The 18,646-nt window shown below is 55.2% G+C and overlaps 2 long non-coding RNA genes across 2 annotated transcripts; one reads left to right on the plus strand and one right to left on the minus strand.

Moving 5' to 3' along the window:
• Window positions 1-1,182: 1,182 nt before the first annotated feature.
• On the minus strand, window positions 1,183-5,324 carry LOC123597500. The gene is made up of 3 exons (XR_006712144.1): window positions 5,019-5,324; window positions 4,400-4,551; window positions 1,183-3,168 (listed from the first exon to the last, which is right to left on the minus strand). It is a non-coding gene; the product is annotated as an uncharacterized LOC123597500 (long non-coding RNA).
• A 9,201-nt stretch (window positions 5,325-14,525) lies between these two features.
• LOC123599952 lies at window positions 14,526-16,369 on the plus strand. The gene is made up of 2 exons (XR_006713376.1): window positions 14,526-14,774; window positions 15,926-16,369. It is a non-coding gene; the product is annotated as an uncharacterized LOC123599952 (long non-coding RNA).
• The last annotated feature ends 2,277 nt before the right edge of the window (window positions 16,370-18,646 follow it).

Consider the following 18,646-nt stretch of genomic DNA (forward strand, 5'->3'; position numbering starts at 1 on the left):
GGATGGATGAGTAGATGGATCGGTGGGTGGATGGATGGATGAATGGCTGGATGGATGGGGGAATGGGTAGATGAATGGATGGGTAGATGGATGGATGGGTGTATGTATGTATGGGTGGATAGGTGGATGGGAGAATGGGTAGATGGATGGATGGATGGATTGATGGATAGATGGGAGAATGGGTAGATGGATGGATGGATGGATGCATGCATGCATGCATGGATGGGTGAGTAGATGGATCGATGGGAGGATGGATGGATAAATGGCTGGATGGATGGGAGAATGGGTGGATGGATGGATGGATGAGTAGATGGATGGATGGATGGATGGACGGATGGATGGATGGAAGAATGGGTAGATGGATGGATGGATGGATGCATGCATGCATGGATAGGTGAGTAGATGGATCAATGGGAGGATGGATGGATAAATGGCTGGATGTATGGGAGAATGGGTGGATGGATGGATGGATGGATGGATGAGTAGATGGATGGGTGGATGGATGGATGGATGGGAGGATGGATGGATGTATGGATGGATGAATGGATGGATGAGTGGGAGGATGGATGGATGTATGGATGGATGAATGGATGGATGAGTGGATGGATGGATGGATGGATGGATGGATGGAAGAATGGGTAGATGGATGAATGGATGAGTAGATGGATGGGTGGATGGATGGATGGATGGGAGGATGGATGGGAGAATGGGTAGATGGATGGATGGGTGGATGGATGGATGGATGGATGGATGAGAGGATGGATGGATGGATGAGTGGATGGGTGGATGGATGGATGGATGGATGGGAGGATGGATGGATGAATGCCTGGATGGATGGATGGGAGAATGGGTAGATGGATGGATGGGTGGATGGATGGATGAGTAGATGGATGGATGGATGGATGGATGGATGGATAGATGGATGGATGGGAGGATGGGTGGATGGATGGATGATGGATGGATGAATGGCTGGATGGATGGATGGGAGAATGGGTAGATGGATGGATGGATGGCTGAATAGATGGATGGATGGGTGATTGGATGGATGGGAGGATGGATGGATAAATGGCTGGATGGATGGGAGAATGGCTGGATGGATGAGTAGATGGATGGATGGGTGGATGATGAATGGATGGATGGATGAATGGCTGAATGGCTGGATGGCTGGATGGGAGAATGGGTGGATGGATGGGAGGATGGGTGGATGGATGGATGGACATGGAGATGGAGAGTTGGATGAGTGCATGTATGGATATACAGTATATTAAAATATAAAGGACCATCAGCAGTGTTATTGTCTTCCTATGAAGGGCCACTCAAGGCAAAGTCAGAATTAGCTGAGGAGAACTGAACTTTTCCAGCACTTTCCCCCAGGCCCTCATGCCCACTCCCTATTTCACACACCCTGGACCTACCGGTAGGACCAACATTTGCCTTTAGTTGTCTGGCTGGTCCTGACACAGTGGACCAAGACAATCTTGGTCCAAATGTTGGCCCCGCTTCCTAAGCTCCCTGAGCATTTGCCTTCTCATCTACAAAATGGGGATAACAGCGCCACCTCCAGGCTGCAATGAGGAGTCGGTGAGAAGACCATGTGTGAAAGCCCCCAGGACTGTGAGTAGCTCCTAGTCCGCCTTCTACAAATGCCAGCCCCCCTTGGTTCTTGCCCGCTCGGCCACAGCTGGGCATGCACGGGCTGTGGCCAGGCAGCAGCCAACACACGGATATAAAAGGAGCCCCAGGTCGGAAGAGCCCGTCTGTGGCCCGCCATCCATCCTGCTACGCAAAGCTATCTTGAGCCATTGCTCCTTGGAGCCAGCACAGGGATTACGGAAGGACCACAGGAAACTGAGCAAAGTAAGATTGCTTCCTCCTCCTCTCTCGTGCCACGGGAGCTGGCAGGGTGTGGCGGCGGCCGGGGGCCTCCGGAGTCTGCAAGTTCAGAGTGGATGGCTGGCCCAGCAGGCAGGGCCGGGGCCAGCCCAGGGTCACCACTTCCCATCCCACAGCTTCCGGTGCCCACCTGCACACAGACAGGTCAGCCCGGCAGGGTCAACCTTTTCACCCCCAGGGCCTTTGCACAGGCTTTTCTCCTTGGCTTATCTATCCCATCCCTCCCTCATCCTTTAAGACTGCTCCCAAATGTCAAACACTCCAGGAAATTCTTCCTGGCCCCCACCCTGGTCCAACCACCTGTGGGACCCGGACATTCTGCATTTACCGCACATGTCACACTGCCTTGCCAGCTGTGTCTCCCCACTAGACTGTTTCTTGAAATTAGAGATGGTGTTTCACGGACACCTGCACCACTGGTGCATACAACAGCGCCTGGCATATAATCAGTTCGTTCATTCTTTTCTTTCTGAACGTTTATTCTGAGGCATCCAAGTGGTCCTCGGTCTATTGTGGGTGTGTGACCGTGCAATGATAAACCAACGTCTTCGGCTTATCCTTGGTCCTGTGTTTCAAAGCACTTGAACTCCACTCGGTCAAACACACTGACTTGTGGCTCTGAGAATTATTGACTGTGTGTCCTCGGGTAAATTACTGAGCCCTCATGAGCCTAAGTCGCCTTACCTGTCACCCACCGATTCAACAAACGTTTATGGAAAATCTGCTGGAGGTCTGTCCCAGATGCTGTGGGAAGGGACAAAGTCCCCTGCAATCCGGTGGCACAGCGGGAGCCAGAACTCACCTTGCTCATCTACCTGGCTTCCTCCATGGGGAGGCCGTCCGCAGGTGCCGCCGTGGCTGTCCTTCCTCCCCCGCAGCGGCTGGGACGCCAGGCAGGGCCTGGACCATCCCCAACTCTGCACGCTTCTCCTGAGACACTTCATAATCACACTTCATTCTGAGTTTGATAAATAAAGGTAATTGTGGGACAATTAGACTCTCTTCTCTTCCAACATCTTAATTGGAGCAAGACGCATGAGTCTTTCTTGTACATCATTTTGCCAGGCGCATCTGGGCCTCCTCATCCGCCGTAGGAAGAGTGATGGCTCAGAACCCACTGCCGTCACACGCCTGGAAGCCAGCAAGCAGCTCCTGTGCGGCCCCCGACTAATCGCTGTGGATGTCTCCTGTCACACGCCGGGAGGGTCCCCCAAGTAGATCATGGCCTTGTAATCACCGTCATCAATCACGTGGCGGTGGTGATCTCCACAGCACCTGTGCGAGTGAGAAGCACGTGACTTCAGGAAGCTGAAGATCCAAGTTCAAATCCCAGCTCCGTTGCCAATTTGCTTTGTGACCCTGGACAAACTGCTTAACCTCTCTGAGCTTCAGTTGCCCCAGAGAGGGACGATCATCCTTAAGACTATCAAGTAAGGCAATGATTCCTAAAAGACGGGGCAGGTAGCACCTGTGTAGCCATCTACCCACCCCCACCCCCACCCCTTCCCCTCCCCGCCAGCCTCCATCTGCAAAAATTGGCCAAGGAAAACCTGACCAAAGAGAGGGAAGGACAAACATGAGGCCTTTCCCTCGGGATCGGCAGCTCAAAACCGCACGCTATTGTTCAGATGCACAAAGGAAAAGTAAATATAGCTTCCTTCTAGCTCTCACAAATGATCTCATCTCACGCTCACCTACTCATCCCACTGATGGTAGAGGCGGGGTGGAGGGCTCTTAATTGGCAAATTCATTACCAATGAGATCCGAGTCTGTCCCTCTTCAGTTGAACATGGTCTCTCTGGGGTTAACTCTGTTGCCTTGGGGTGAACGCTCAATGTTTCAAGGTTTCCCCCCTTCCCACTTCTCCTTCCAAATACGGCCACAGGGGCTAGAGGTGGGTGGGGAGAATCCGACCGAGCTTTCCTGGAAGCAGTGGGGTGAGGTCTCCCGTCTGTGTGTGGCCCGCCCAGTCCACACAAGGGCAATCCATTCAAAGCACCTCGTCCTACAAGACAGCGTCCTACGCTCTCTTGATCCTCAGGGGGCAGGCTGGAATTCTAGACCTCCTGGTGACGCAGGCAGGTGGCGGGCCCCAGCAAGGTCAGACACCCCTCCTGCCAGCGTCCTGTTCCCACGCCCACATCCTACCTCCTTCCCCACGTTGCATAAGTGGCAGAGTTGGACCATCGGCACTGATGCCCTAGGACCCCGTGTAGGGTTTGGGGGATCTGTGGTCTCATCCCCACCAGAAGCTGATGCCCAGGAGGGCGGGCCCCTGGGTGTCTCCTTAGGCCCCAGGCCATGTCCTCCTCCTGGTCCCTGCTGGCCAGAATCCCTGCTTTGCGCCCCCCCCCCCCCCCCCCCGAGGTGGCTGAGCCTCCCCATCCTCTGCCTGTCTGGCCAGAATTTCCCTCTTCCTCTCCTTCCATCTCCCTGCGCTCCTCCTGTGATCTCCCAGACAGCCAGGCTGGGCTCTTGATATGCAAAGAGGACTTTAGGGACTTACAAAGCCTTCCCCTCTCTCAACAAAGCCCGGCTTTCAAGACCATTATCTGGCTGAAGACTGCAGGATCCCATTCAGTCAAAAGCCGAACATCAATTCTCCTCTTTTGTGCTCCCGATCCTCAATCCCATTCCTAAAACCCTGGACGCCTCTGGCTGAAAAGGAAGAAAGTCACATGAAACAGTTAAGAAACACACCGGTACATTCAAAACCGGTATCATTCCTGTTACACCAGATTTCCCGGGTGTCAGAGCGAAAAGAGCCCTGGGGAGAGAGCTTCCCCCACCCGCAGAGAGACCCAGAGAGGGGCCAAGGTTTGCCTCAGGCCGCACAGCAGGGCCCCAGCAGGGCAAAGGCTCCGTTAGGCAAAGGGTGCTGGGACTTTCCTCTCTTGGGCACCCTATGCCTCAGCCCTTTTCAGCCTGCCCTGCTCACCAAGACTCCCCCACCCCCGGCCCAGGGTTCAGACGCACCGGCTGGGACCTGTCCTCCCAGGACATCACACTGGAACCACCCTGGGTCACAGCGATGCTCGGCCTTCTGACCCTGTCCAGTCCCCGTGCGTCCCCCTACCTGGGCCCGGCTCCCCCTGCCCGCACCTGCGCTCTGGGCTGCTTGCTACCTGTGGCGGAGTCCCTCTCTGGCTGCCAGCCTCCTCCTCCGCGCAAGGCACTGTGGGGCCTCTTTCTCCTCAACGTGAAGCCACCACCTTGCCGCCGAGCCTCAGTTTCCCCACCTTTACATAGAATGTGATGAAACGGTGGCTTTTACACCATTTTAGCAATGGAAACTCAGCTGTTCTCTTTTAAGCAGGGAGATGGGGTCCTCCTCCCACAGGGCCTGGAAATTTGAGGGTTGTGTATGTATAAATATACGTAAATACACACACACACACACACACACACACACTCAATTGATGCTAGCAGGCCAGGTCCAGAGACCCAGAGGGGGTCCCACAGGACCAGCCAAGAGGGCCGTCGGCTTCGCACAGGATGGACATCAAATGTGAGCCAGCAGGAGGTGAAAGCAGTTTACTGAAGAGAGAGAGAGAGAGAGAGAGAGAGTAGATACAGATGGACTGAGTGTCCAGGAGACTCAGAAAGGAGAGAAGAGAGCTTCGTCTTTGCTTGGTGTCTGGGGTTTTTATTGACGATTGTGGTCTGGTGCACGTGTCCTGTGGGGCATCCAGGGAGTGGGCCGATCAAGGGCCGGGGTCCGAGTGTCCTTCACTGACGCCCTGAAGCCCAGGGTCTTGGCGTCAGGGTGTCTGGAGTCAGTGGTCTTGGAGAATGTTTAGGACGACCCTGCCCGGTCACCCCTTAGATTATCTATGGTGCTGGAAGTGTCCAAAGGAATCATTAACTCCTTGACCTTTACGAGGAGGACAGGCATTAAGGTGTGCGTAAGGCAGGCGTGCAGGTCCCAGCAAGAACGGAAGTGGGAAAAGAAGCAAAGGCAAAAAACAAAACAAAACACAACCACGGCTTTTCTCCACAGGGTCCCTCCAGTTTTCCTGCCTCCCACTGGTTTTGCAGGTGTCCCGGAGCCTAGATGCAACACAAAACTTGAACATCACTGAACTGGATATTTCTTCAGCGTCCTTTCACCTCTAGACACAAGTCAGGACTACGCTGAGCTGCGAGGAACAGAATCAAAAAGCAAAACAAGACAAAACACTGGGCTGGGGCTTCAATCACAGAGGGATTGTCCTCCTCCCCTACCAAGAAGACCGGACCCTCATGATCACACAATGGCTGCTTCCGCTCCGGCATCCTGTCTGTGCTCCGAGCAGGAAGAGAGGGACTGGCAAAGAGCTAGAAGCCCATACCAGTTGGGTGACCTGCCTTTAAAGACTCTGCTGGAAGCCTCACCCCGTGAATCTGCTTACATTTCATGGGGCCAGAATGGGTCACGCAGCATCCCAACGCACCAGGGAGAATGGGAAAAATAGTTTTGGTTTTTTTAATCTGGGCCCGTCGCCACGGTGAAGAAAGCCTGGGTCCCACGAGTGAAGATGACGAAGAGGGTGGTGGGCAACTATAAAGGTGTCAGCCAGTCCCAGCCTGCCATTAACATGCGTGCTCTGGGACACACTCCCTCTCCGCCCCAGGCCTCAGTGTCCCCACTTCAAAACTGGGAGAATTGGGCCCAGATGCTATCGGGCCGTCTCCAGCTCTGATTGCTCGGGTGTAAATCCTGCCTCCACTACCTCCTGGCTGTGTGACCTGGGGCAGGATATCTGACAGCTCTGTTTCTCGGGTGCGCTATAAAATACGAACAATCGTGGCATCTAGTTCATAGATGTGAGGACCGAACGAGTTCTGTGTAGGTGGTAATCCGACAGGAAGCCAGAGAAAACACTCATTATATAACGCTGACGCGGCGGCTGCTGAGCTCCCAGGAGTTCTACCCCCGCTTAGCCCTGGGTGCTGTGTGACCTAGAGCAGGCCCCTTTCCCTCTCTGAGCCTCAGCCGCTCATCTCATGAAATGAGAGGCCAGATGCTGTTTGGGGCCCTAGCGGCTCTGAGAGTTGCTCTCAGAAGCCGGGCCGGGCTGTTGACAGGACAGCAGCTCTCTTCCTGGGCTTGAGGGCAGGCGAGGTGGGGGGCGGGGGTGTTGGAGAGGAAGGGGTCAGCTGGTTTCCTGTGGCCGGGGCGGTGACCTGGGCAGCATGGACTTCCTGTTTCCCAGGGGGAATCCGGGACTGCTGTAGTCCAAAACCGTCGCTGGGGCAACCTTCCCTGCGTCATCTCCCCGGTCAGCGTGTGCTTGAGGGAGGCGCTCGCAACAATGGCCCTTTGTGTCCACAGCTCTGCTGGCCCCGGCCCGAGGAGTCTCGTGCCCGCCCATTTTCCAGATAAGAAAGCTGTGGCATAGGTAGGTAAAGTCACTTGCCCACAGTCACAAGGCTGGTGAGAATTAAGGCAGGAATTGGGACCTGAGTCTTCTGAAAACATCCACGGCCCTTAGCACCAGACTGTCCTTTGGGGCCCCCCGGACCCCGAAAGAGCCTAGAGCTTGACCCTCCAGTGGCCCGAGGACCTAGGATGTGACCCTCAAGAGGAGGGGTTAGGGGCGCCTGGGTGGCTCAGTCGGTTGAGCGTCTGACTTCAGCTCAGGTCGCGATCTCGCAGCGCATGAGTTCGAGCCCCGCATCGGGTTCGCTGCTGTCAGCCCACTTTGGATCCTCTGTCCCCCTCCCTCTGCCCCACCCCTGCGCTCTCCCCAAAATAAATAAATATTACCAAAAAAAGAGAGAGAGAGAGAGAGAGAGAGAGGAGGGGATAGGCGTGGAAGTGACCCGAGACAAAGCTGTAAGACAAGGGAGTCCTGCCCCCACCCCTGGCCTGAACCAAGCTTCCAGAACAGGACAGATAATAGTAACGGATAAAAGCACACCTACTGAGCAGTTCCAATGCGCCAGGTGCTGTTTTAAGCCTTCAGTGTGGATTAATCTGTTTGCTCTGACAAGCAACCCGAAGACGCGAGTATGGTTATTATCCCCATTTCATAGATCAGAAAACTGAGGTTGCTGAGACTTACCTGCCAAGTGCGGGAGCTGGGCTGGGAACACACACCTAGGTCCAGAACAATCCCCGTGCACCCGGGAGGGGCTGAGGGAGCCCCAGCGCTGGACAGCTCGGGATCTGTGACATCCGAGGGCTGACCTCGAAGGCCACTCAGGCAGGAGGGCATCTCAACGGAGCCAGTGTGGGGTAGCCACAGCCCAGAGGGCAGGCCCTCAGCCCCAGTTCCTGGCACCAGGCCTGCCCTTTCTCCCCAACCTGGACACACTCCCAGTTAGGGGGTCCCCAAATGACTGAGGTTCCTGTCCTGCTACCCTCAGTAAAAAGAAGTCAGTGACAAAAAAGAAAGTTACACTTCTTACAAACTAGCTCTGTGACTTCACACCTGATACTCTCTCATCAAACCCATTACACAGATGTGCAAACTGAGACTTTAGATAAGTAATAAAGATGTGCATTCCAGCCCATGAGCTCACAGGCTTCCCTGGGTCAGTTGGAGCAGACCTGGATGGACAGTGGGACAAGCTGGGGCTGGAGACTCTGACAGTTCCTAGGTTCAAATCCTATCTCTGCCACATGGTTGCTGTGCGACCTTAAGCAAACGGCCTCTCTGACATCAGTCTAATAATAGCCTCCTTCATTAATTTGTGCCACATACACTTATTGAGTACCTACTATGTGCCAGCCGCTGTGCTAAGAACCAGGGATTCAGAGCGAATGCACCTTTTAGGGGACGTCAGGATCCACCTGACAAATGATGGACCGGTCCCCTTTCCTTCCCCACCCCTGAGTGTACCCCATAGCACCTGACTCCGGGCCCTGCCTCTGCATGTACAATGACATAAATATCTCTCACGGTGGTTAGCAGATGCTCTCACTGGAGTCTGAGGTGGGTGGTGCCCGAGACAGCCGGGTGAGAATCCCTCTTCCGAGGCCCCATTACCTTTGTGTTTTCCAGAACTATTGACTTTGCACGGCCACCTGCTGTCCCGCCGGCAGAGGTGTGGCCACATGGCTGGGAATGGAAGTCGCTGGGTGGGGCTGGCTCTCAGCCACTGCTTGGGCATAAGAAAACACTCCCATCTGGGGAGGGGAAGCCCCTGGAATCCATTCCAGCCAGTCTGCCCCGGGGCCATGGGCTCCCAGCCTTCCTTCCGGAGGGTAGCCCCATGCAGAGCCAGCCCTGGGCGGCAGGGTCACGGGAGGGCTCCAGATAGGTGTGTGTATGCGTGTGTGTGTGTGTGTGTGTGTGTGTGTGTAACTGCATGTCTATGTATGTATCTGAACCTCTGTGTGGGTCTGTGTGCATGTGTCTGTGTGTGTATATCTCAAGGTTACCAAGCCCCAGAGGGGAGTAGTGCCCCGAGACCATCCCAAATGCACTGAGGCAGACACACAAAACCTCTACACAGACCCACTACGCACCCACAGTCTTATACACACATAGGTGTACGTATACGCATGGGCACACACCCATAACCACAGACACACACACAAACAAACACTTCTTCACCCAGGGACAAATACAAAGACACATTCAGACACCCAAGGGCTGGCCGGACCAAAGCCTAGGGGAGAGTGCTAACGCAGAGAGGACAGAGACGGGCCTTCAAAAGGCTCACGGCTAAGGGGACCCTGTGGGTCCCTCCCCGGAGCACAGGGTAAGCCAGGGGGGTGGAGAGCACGGGGCCCGGAGGAGAGAAGGCCCAGCTCTGTAGACTGGGGTGCAGTCAAGGAGGGCTTCTCGGAGGAAGTGACAGAGCGAGCTTTGGAAAGAGTAGCCCGGCATCCCTCAGTCCATCCATTCTCAGAGGAATCGGTGTGGTGTGCTCTTTCCTAACAATTAAATAAGACACCGGGAGTCCAGAAGCTGGAAGGGGGGCTTGGCGGTGCACTTTGGGGTGTACTCATTGCTGGGTGAGAGGCGCAGGAAGATCTTACCTCAAACATCCATCAGCCTCTCCTCCGGCTAGGCCTCCCCCCTGCCCTGCCACCAGTCATTGTCCTACCTCCTCCCAGAGGTCTCCTTCCCCCCCCCCCCCACCCCCCATGTCTGGGGCTATCACTGTCCACCCACAGATCGTGTCCCTGGCCTCCAGGTAACAGAAAAACGCTTTCCTCCTTAGGGGAGTTTCCTCTTCTTTACTCCATGTGGGGGGCACAATCCCAAGGACCCAGCCCCTTGGCTCCAGGCTACGTAGCATGAAAGACCCAGACCTGGCCGTTAAGCACCACATCTCCTGGCCGGTGATTGGCCACAGATGGTCAGGTGACCCTGGCCCAGCCAATCAGTCTCCTTCCCTGGGATTTTTGTGTGACCGCTGGAAAGGAGATGCTCTCAGTCTCCTTCCTGCCTCACAACCTACAAAGCTGTGACTCCCAGCTACCTGTGGCCGTGTCTACCTGCTGCTGGAGGAAAGCTATCTGGAATGGAAAAGAATGAGCCCAACAGGGCCAGGCAGAGTGGAGAGAAGGACAGCCCCCACCGCTTTGTCAGAGTCTGATCCAGGAGCGTCCTGCTCAGCGATGACAGCCAACAAAGCCCCTTATTCTGGGTTCTGACTGGGTGTCTGCTCCCTGCAGGGAGAGGAGCCCAAGTAGCCCAGCTGCCCTTCTATTCCTTTCTGTCATCTGTCCTCACCCCCTGTTGCCATCTCCCACACATTCACATAGACATGGCCCCACCCACCTCCCCCTCCTCCCCAAATCCATCATCTCAAGCCCCCTGCCTCCAACCCTCAGCCTTGCATTGCTGACCCTCCCCAGAGGGGGCTGCCCTGGGGCTCCCACGGCCAGATCTTGCAGGATTGATGTTCCAGGCCCCGGGTGAGCAACCCGCCCCTCCCTGGTAGCAGGGCCCATAGAGCAGACCTGCCCCTGGTCAGGCCTGGGTATCTCTGCCCTCTTCTAAGGCATCAACACCCTCTCTGGTCTTCAGGCCTCCCGTCTCTCTCTCTCCCCTCCAACCCACTATGCACTCTGCAGCCAGATCTCCCAAAAATGCAAATCTGATAATGTCACTCCCCATCCGACAGAACTCTGGCCACTGTCTGTGCCCTCAGGGGTGACAGCCGTTAGCCTGCCTATCAGCTAGGTTACGTGTTTAGCCTCTCGGACACCGAAGGACACTAAACAAGAGAGAAGTTTATCTGACCCTCATAGAAGAATTCACACATAAAGCATCCAGTGGCTGGCGCCTCTCGGCATCAGGCGCACACATTCCTTCTGTCTTGTTCCATCATTCCTGGGCTGTTTTCCATGATCACCTTCCGGCCAATGGAATAGGGGAGCAGGTAGAGGAGAGGGCACACCACCGCCCTTTACAGGAACCTCCCTGAACCGGCTATACTTTTGCTCGCACCCTATTGGCCACATTAGTCACATGACCCCCAGACAGAAGGGAGGCTGGGAAATGTAGTCTGTATTCCAAGCCGCCGTGTGGTTACTGTGGGAGGGAGAGTGGATATCGGGGGTCGGCCACCGCCGCAGCCTGGCATTCAGGGCCCTTCTCGGCCAGCCTCGTCCTGGGGATGCGCACTTTTGCGCATGCTCTGCCTTCCCCCGCCTCCCCTTTTCTGCCTCCAGCTCCGAGAAGCCTTCCCGGACCAGCGCCGCTCCGGCCCCGGATGAAGCGTCTCCGTGCCCACTGTTGACACGGTGCTGTGTGGGGACGTCTGTCTCCCGCCCCAGGCTGGGAGCAAGTCCAGGGCGGGGACCACAACTGACTCCATTCTGTGTCCCCACACCAAACCTACAACCGGCTGGGCAGCGGGGAACACGGAATGAGGGCCCGACTGAGCAAGGGAACTGTCGAAATCGGAAATTATCAGCTGGGGCATGACCATTGACTGAGCGATGGCGGGCCCTGAATGTGACTGAGCTGATCAGGCAGGCAAGACATCTCTGGGGACCCCGCCTCCGTCGGTGCCGTTCCCCGCCCCCCCAGTAGCTGGCCTGTGCCATCAGATGCGTAAACCTGACCCCCGGGGACTGTGTCTAAAGGCGCTGACGTTTTGGTCCCAAGGAGGGTGGGGACAATGTTGGTGCATGGGGGGGGGGGGGGGGGGGCGGGGGTCGCGGCCTCCGCTCTGTATGGCATGTGGCATGAAGAGCCTGTGCCCAGGGGTAAGCCTGACCGAGGGGCCTGTGGCGATGACGGGTCAGGAGAAAACTACCCACAAGCCCCCACTCACAGAGCCCTTGGCCGGGTGGGCTACAGAAAGAACAACAAAAGGTTTGGGAACTACACCTTCATCCTGACCCCTGGGACGAGAGGGGCCCACTGGAGGCAGAAGACATTGTGACATGGACGGCACGTTACTTCAAGTGCTCTGTGCCTCAGTTTCCCCCCTGCAGAGGGGATAACAGCAGTGCCTTCCTTATGGGGTCATAGTGAAGATTAAGGGGTTAATCCGCGCACGGCGCCACCCCAGGGCTCGTCCGTTCTAAGCGCTCACAGAGAGCCCAGAGGGGCGATGAAAATACACCGGCTCTGGGCTCAGACCGGCCTGAGGGCGTCCCAGTTCCCCCTCGCTGAGCCTCAGTGTTCTCATCTGTGAAGTGGGGGTGCCGACACCGCCGGACCTCGGGGGGGGGGGGGGGGGGAGCCGGAGAGCTTCACTGAGACAAGGGTGTGGCGGGCTTGGTACCGGGGAACTCTCTCTTCATCCCCCAAGACAGGGGCGGGAGGGACGGGGCAGAGATGCCTCCCAGCTCCCCCTGCTGTAGACACAGCCTGGGGAGGGGGAGGCCGCCTGGCGAATAATCTTGTTAATGGTAATCATCACCCTGATGCTCGTTAATATGATAACACTGGGCTCCCAGCCGCTGCCTGGCTCAGTGCTGCTCCGCGCCTCTCCTCTCCGCCTGGCAGGGGCTCCGTAAACACTCATTACGCTCCGTCCCCCGGGGAGGCCGCCAGGAGAAGCCGCTATTCTGGGCACACAGACCAACTCCAGGCCTCGGGCTCTGCTGGTAACCGGCATCCCCACACTCGCTCCCGCACGTGCGCGTGCGCACACCCTCGCAGTCACGGACGCACTCATCCACCCTGTCACGCACACCGAGGGCACGCGCTCACACACTCAGACATGCACACGCGTGGGGGCCGCACGCGTAGGCGCGCTCACACACCGGGGACATACGCATTCACACGCACGCAGGCGCGCGCACACTCACGCACTGGGGACACACACACACACACACACGCACGCAGTCACACACAGCTGTGCAGCACTTTCCAGTCTCCTTGCTGACCATGGCTAATTGCTCACGATGATGGAGGCTTACTGTCCTGCCCATCTTGCAGCTGAGGAAACGGAGGCACCCCGGGGGGTTATAGGATGTGGCCGAGTCACCAGCCCATCAAGCGGGGACCGCTGGGTCCTGAGTGCAGGGGAGCCTGCATGTGACGCCCGCCTCAGAGGATATCAGCTCATTCAGTCCCCATGGCAGTTCTGGGTCCTGTTGTCCCCATCGCACTCATGAGGAAATGGGCTCAGAGAAGTGATCTCATCTGCCTAGGAACACGCAGCCAGGATCCATGTGCTACCTGACTTCAGAGCCTTCCCCCTCCCCTTAAAGGGGAAGAAACTGGGGCCCCGGGAGATTAAACCACCCCGGGGATCGACATTGAGAGCCAGGGCCAGCTGAAAGGCCTGCAGTCCTGGGCACCTGCCTCCCGCCCTCCCCCCAACAATGACCCTCTTACTCAGAGACCTTCTTTCGGAGCCAGAACCAGCCAGCTGGGCCGCAGGGGGATTCAGCATCACCGTGTTTCAGCCTCCCCCCTCCAGCCCCAGGGTTCCTCCAGGCCGCTGCAATTCTGTGTTGCCAGCCCTGGCTGCTTGTCCCTGGGCCAGTCGCATCCCATCACTTCTCTGGGCCTGAGCTTCCTCAAGACAAAGACCACAGCTGACACTCGGGGGTGTTCATGACATCTCAGGATTGTTCTATGAGCTTCCGTGTAAGGGTTCACTTTACCCAAGGGGCGCCTGGGTGGCGCAGTCGGTTAAGCGTCTGACTTCAGCCAGGTCACGATCTTGCGGTCCGTGAGTTCGAGCCCCGCGTCAGGCTCTGGGCTGATGGCTCGGAGCCTGGAGCCTGTTTCCGATTCTGTGCTTCCCTCTCTCTCTGACCCTCCCCCGTTCATGCTCTGTCTCTCTCTGTCCCGAAAATAAATAAACGTTGAAAAAAAAAAAAAATTAAAAAAAGGGTTCACTTTACCCTCATCTCAGCCCCGAAAGGAAAGTAGGAAAAGAGTCTATGGCTTTTAAGATTCTGTTATTCTACGGGATTCTATGATTCCCACGGGGTCTGTTGTGAAAGATCCTAAAAAGACTCCATTATTCTGGGAGACTCAGGTGCTGGAAGGTTTCATCCACTGGCCTGCGGATCACAGAGTTAAAGGATGTCATGAATTGGTGATTCGTGGAGCCCCACGAGCCTCAAGGGCAAGAGGCAATTTGTTAGCCCTCAGCCAGCCTCGAAGGCCACCGTGTGTCCACCCCCTTACCCCGCCCCCTCCCTCAGCTATGACATCGGAGCCACAGCCAAGGCAGAACAGCCTGTCTCTATGACATGGCTCTGAGGCCAGGGCCAGCGAGGACTGTGGGGGCCGCCGGAGTGCTGGGAGGATCACTTGCACACAAAGGGCTCCATGGACCCGCCTCCGCTGCCCTGGCCGAGCCTCACACACAATGGAAGGACCTTTCGAGGCCGCACCGAGCCTGCCCCCTCTCTCAGCCAGAGACACCCAGAAATGCCGCTGAGTTCAGTCCCAGAGCAGGCCGCCTCCCTGCTCAGAAGGGCCCCTGCCAGGAGGCGGGGAGGACAGAGAAGAGAAAAGCAGGTGCCTCTTCCCTCTTCTTAGCCGTTCTGACCTCTCTACCTGTGCTCCTACAGTTCCCCTGCCTGGCACACCCCTCTCCCTCCCGCTCTCTCTGTGAATCCTTCCAGGCCCAGCTCAGGTCCCACCTCCTCCAGGAAAACCTGCCTGGTTACTCTAACCCTCACTGATTTCCTCCCTCACCTAAGTCGTGTGTGTTGCATGACGTTGGGTGCTAACGTGTGGCCCCAAGATTCCAGAGTTACCCTCCTTGCTATCACCAGAGCAATTTTTCTGGACCACAAAGGTGACCTTGTCCCTCTCTTTCTGTGGATCTTGACTCTCCAGCGTGGTATTCAAACCCATTCCCAACTCTAAACCCATCCTTTTTGTCTGTCTTTATTTCCTGCCTTGGATCCACGCACTAAGCCTTGGCCAGATGAAGTAAGGATCCACCTCCCAGATTACGCAGTCACAGGGGAAGCCTTTCTAAGGCTGGGACAGCTGGGACCCTGCCTCGATGCCAAGAAACAGATGTTGAGGGTCCCCTCCCCTACCTCATCCTACACATACACATACGCACGCGCACACACACGCACACACGCACGCATTCACGCACGCACGGACACATGCACACACCAAGCTACCCCCAGGGAGCCCCCTGGGATTTGCAGCCTTAGAGCGTGTGTTAGTACCACGGACAGCACCGGAAAGGGGTTCGGGGGGACGGGCACTGGGTGCTACTAAAATCCACTCACATACACACGTCCTGGGACGTTCATGGATTTCATACAGCAGGCATTTGTTGAACACCACCCTCGTGCCCCACCCCTGCGAGGTGTTATGGAAACTACCAGAAGGAAAGACATTGACTGTCACTGTCCCCAAGGGACTTACAATCTGGTTGGGGAACTGATTGTCTTGCCAGCAATTTCCCACCCACCTGCCCCTAAGCTACCAAAGCCATGTTTACAAAACGGTAAATCTGACCATATATCGCTCCCTAAAAGGTTGCACAACAACCCCCCACATTGCTTATACGAGAAACCCTCACCACCCCCCATGAACCCAACACTCCAGACCCACTTGATTTCCACCAGTCCCCAAATAACCTGGGGTGCCTTTTGCACCCTTTCCTCCTCGTTTAAGGATTGTTTCCCCTCTTCTTTTCACAGGGAACTCTTACACAGCTTTCAAAACTCAAATATTTTCTTCGGGAAGCCCCAAAGTTAATTGTCCCCTCCTCTGTACTCCCAGAGGCCTGGTGCATATCCATATCAGCAGGCGGCATTGAACTCTGACTTGGCGTGTGCCCGTCTCACATAGAAGCTAGCTACCTTTGTCTGGGCCGGTGAGAACAGGCACGGCGATTGCCAGAAGGGCGGGGGCTTTCTAAGAACCTCCGTTGATCAACCACGGCTCCAACAGTGCTCATATTTGACAACTTCAGATTTACTGGGAAGCCTAAAAATAATGCCAAAGCTGTGCTTTTTATATCCCTCTTTCACTGAAGAAACCTGCCTGCCTTGTCTTTGGGAAGAGGGAGCCTTAATTATTATATAGACCATATGCCCAATAACTGATAGAATATGGTTAAATAAAACATAGCCTCTAACGGATCGAATGCAGACGTGAGGCTCAGCGCCGTCCCTCCCACATCGTGGGGATCCTCAGGCATCTGATTCCAGGTCTAGCTTCTCTACCTCAGCCTGTGAGTCTCCCAAGGGCCAGGACTGTGGGTCGTTTAATTCCATATCCCTGGTACCCAGCACAGTGGCTGGGACACAGTAGGCATCTCCCAGTATTGGGTGAATGACTAACGGACTGGAACAAGTCACGTGGGCTCCAGGTCAGATGTCCTAGGTTCAAATCTTCATTTCACCATGGATTAGCTGTGTAATTTCAGACACATTTTTTCAAAAAAAAATTTTTTTAATGTTTTTATTTATTTTTGAGACAGAGAGAGGCAGAGCATGAGCAGGGGAGGGGCAGAGAGAGGGGGAGATACAGAATCTGAGGCAGGCTTCAGGCTCTGAGCTGTCAGCACAAAGCCTGATGCGGGGCTCGAACTCACGGAGTGTGAGATCATGACCTGAGCTGAAGTCAGACGCTTAACTGACTGAGCCACCCAGGTGCCCCACAGACACATTTTTTTTTTAAGTTTATTTATTTTGCGAAGAGAGGGTGGAGAGAGAGAGAGAGAGAGAAAGAGAGAGAGAGAATCCCAAGCAGGCTCTGCACTGTTAGCATAGAGCCCGACGCAGAACTCAATTTCACAAACCATGAGATCATGATCTGAGCTGAGATCAAGAGTCAGAAGCTCAACCACCTGAACCACCCAGGAGCCCCTGAGACACATGTTAAAGGGGTCTCGGTGTTCTCATCTGTAAAATGGGCATATTAACAGTATATACCTCATGGGGTTATTTCTGACATCTAAATGAAACACTATAGAAAGGAACAGGCTGGCTAATTGTAAGTGTCCAATAAAGGGTCATTGTTTTTATCACTACCGTTGCGTTAAATTGTGTGGTTTCTACATACGCCCATTGGAATTCCGAGAAAAGAGAGGGCACCGTGCCGTGGAGTAATTCAAGAGGACTTACTGGCTAATATCCATGAAGCATTCTCTACGTACCGTGCATCAACTGAACTAAACCTCAGGACCCTTCTATGAGGTGGGTACTGTGATTATCCCTATTTTATCCCCATAAGGAAACTGAGGCACAAGAGATTAAATAACTTGCCTGAGATTACTTAGCCAATAAGTTGAGGAGGCAGGACTCAAACCAGGGCAGTGAGGCCCCAGTCTGTTAACCTCAAGAGAGCTGGAGGCTGGGCTGGGCCTTGAAGGTCAAGCCGTGAGGCAGAGCCACCCATGGTGGGAAGAAGGACCGAGAACTTTTCTGTTCACGCCCTTGCCAACAGCCAACCCACAGGCTCTCCCTCGAGCCTGGGTCCCTCCCCCTCGTTCACCCGACGGCCTCCCTCAGGCCTTCCCTGCTCTCCATCCTCTTCTCTTCCAGGCCTATTTCCTCCTGGCCTCCTGGCCTCCTATTCTTACCAGTCCCAACGACTAATGCTGCCTGGGGGTTCCTGGGAAGGCGTCGTGGAGCAGGGCTTTGAAGGACCCATAGGAGTTTGCTGGGAGAGCGGGGGAGTCAAGGTCGCCTGTACAGTTTTATTACCTACGCCCTCAGTCTTCTTGGAGTCTATAGGCCTCAGTTTCCCCATCTGTAAGCATGAAAGTAATGAGTACCTACCACGTCTCATGATTTTCGTAAAGATTAAATATATCACTCCGCTGAGGCTGCCATAATGAAATCCGACAGACTGGGTTTACTGTCTTAGACAAGGGACGTTTGTTCCCTCAGAGTCCGGGGGGCTGGCGCTCTGAGAGGAGGGTGGCCACACAGCCGGCTTCTACTGAGAGCCCTCTTCCTGCCTTGCTGTGTCCTCACATGGCCTTCCTCTGTGCTCACACAGAGAGAGTGCTCAAACGCTCTCATGTGTCTTACAAGGTAAAGACACTAATCCTATTGGGTTAGTGTCTCAGGGCCCCAGTCTTATGACCTCACTTAACCTTTATTACTTCCTTAGAAGCCCTGTCTCTAAATACAGTCACATCGGGGGTTAAGGCTTCAAAATATGGATTGTGGGGGAGACGATTCAGTCCATAGCAGAAAATGGGCTCATATGTCAAAAACGATGCTATTTTAAATAAACACCTATATAGTACTGACCATGTGCCGGGCTCTGTTCTAAATGCACGTGTATTAAAAAGCACTTAGGTTGGGGCGCCTGGGTGGCGCAGTCGGTTAAGCGTCCGACTTCAGCCAGGTCACGATCTCGCGGTCCGTGAGTTCGAGCCCCGCATCAGGCTCTGGGCTGATGGC

Source organism: Leopardus geoffroyi, chromosome C1, assembly GCF_018350155.1.
Source record: "Leopardus geoffroyi isolate Oge1 chromosome C1, O.geoffroyi_Oge1_pat1.0, whole genome shotgun sequence".
Taxonomy (NCBI): domain Eukaryota; kingdom Metazoa; phylum Chordata; class Mammalia; order Carnivora; family Felidae; genus Leopardus; species Leopardus geoffroyi.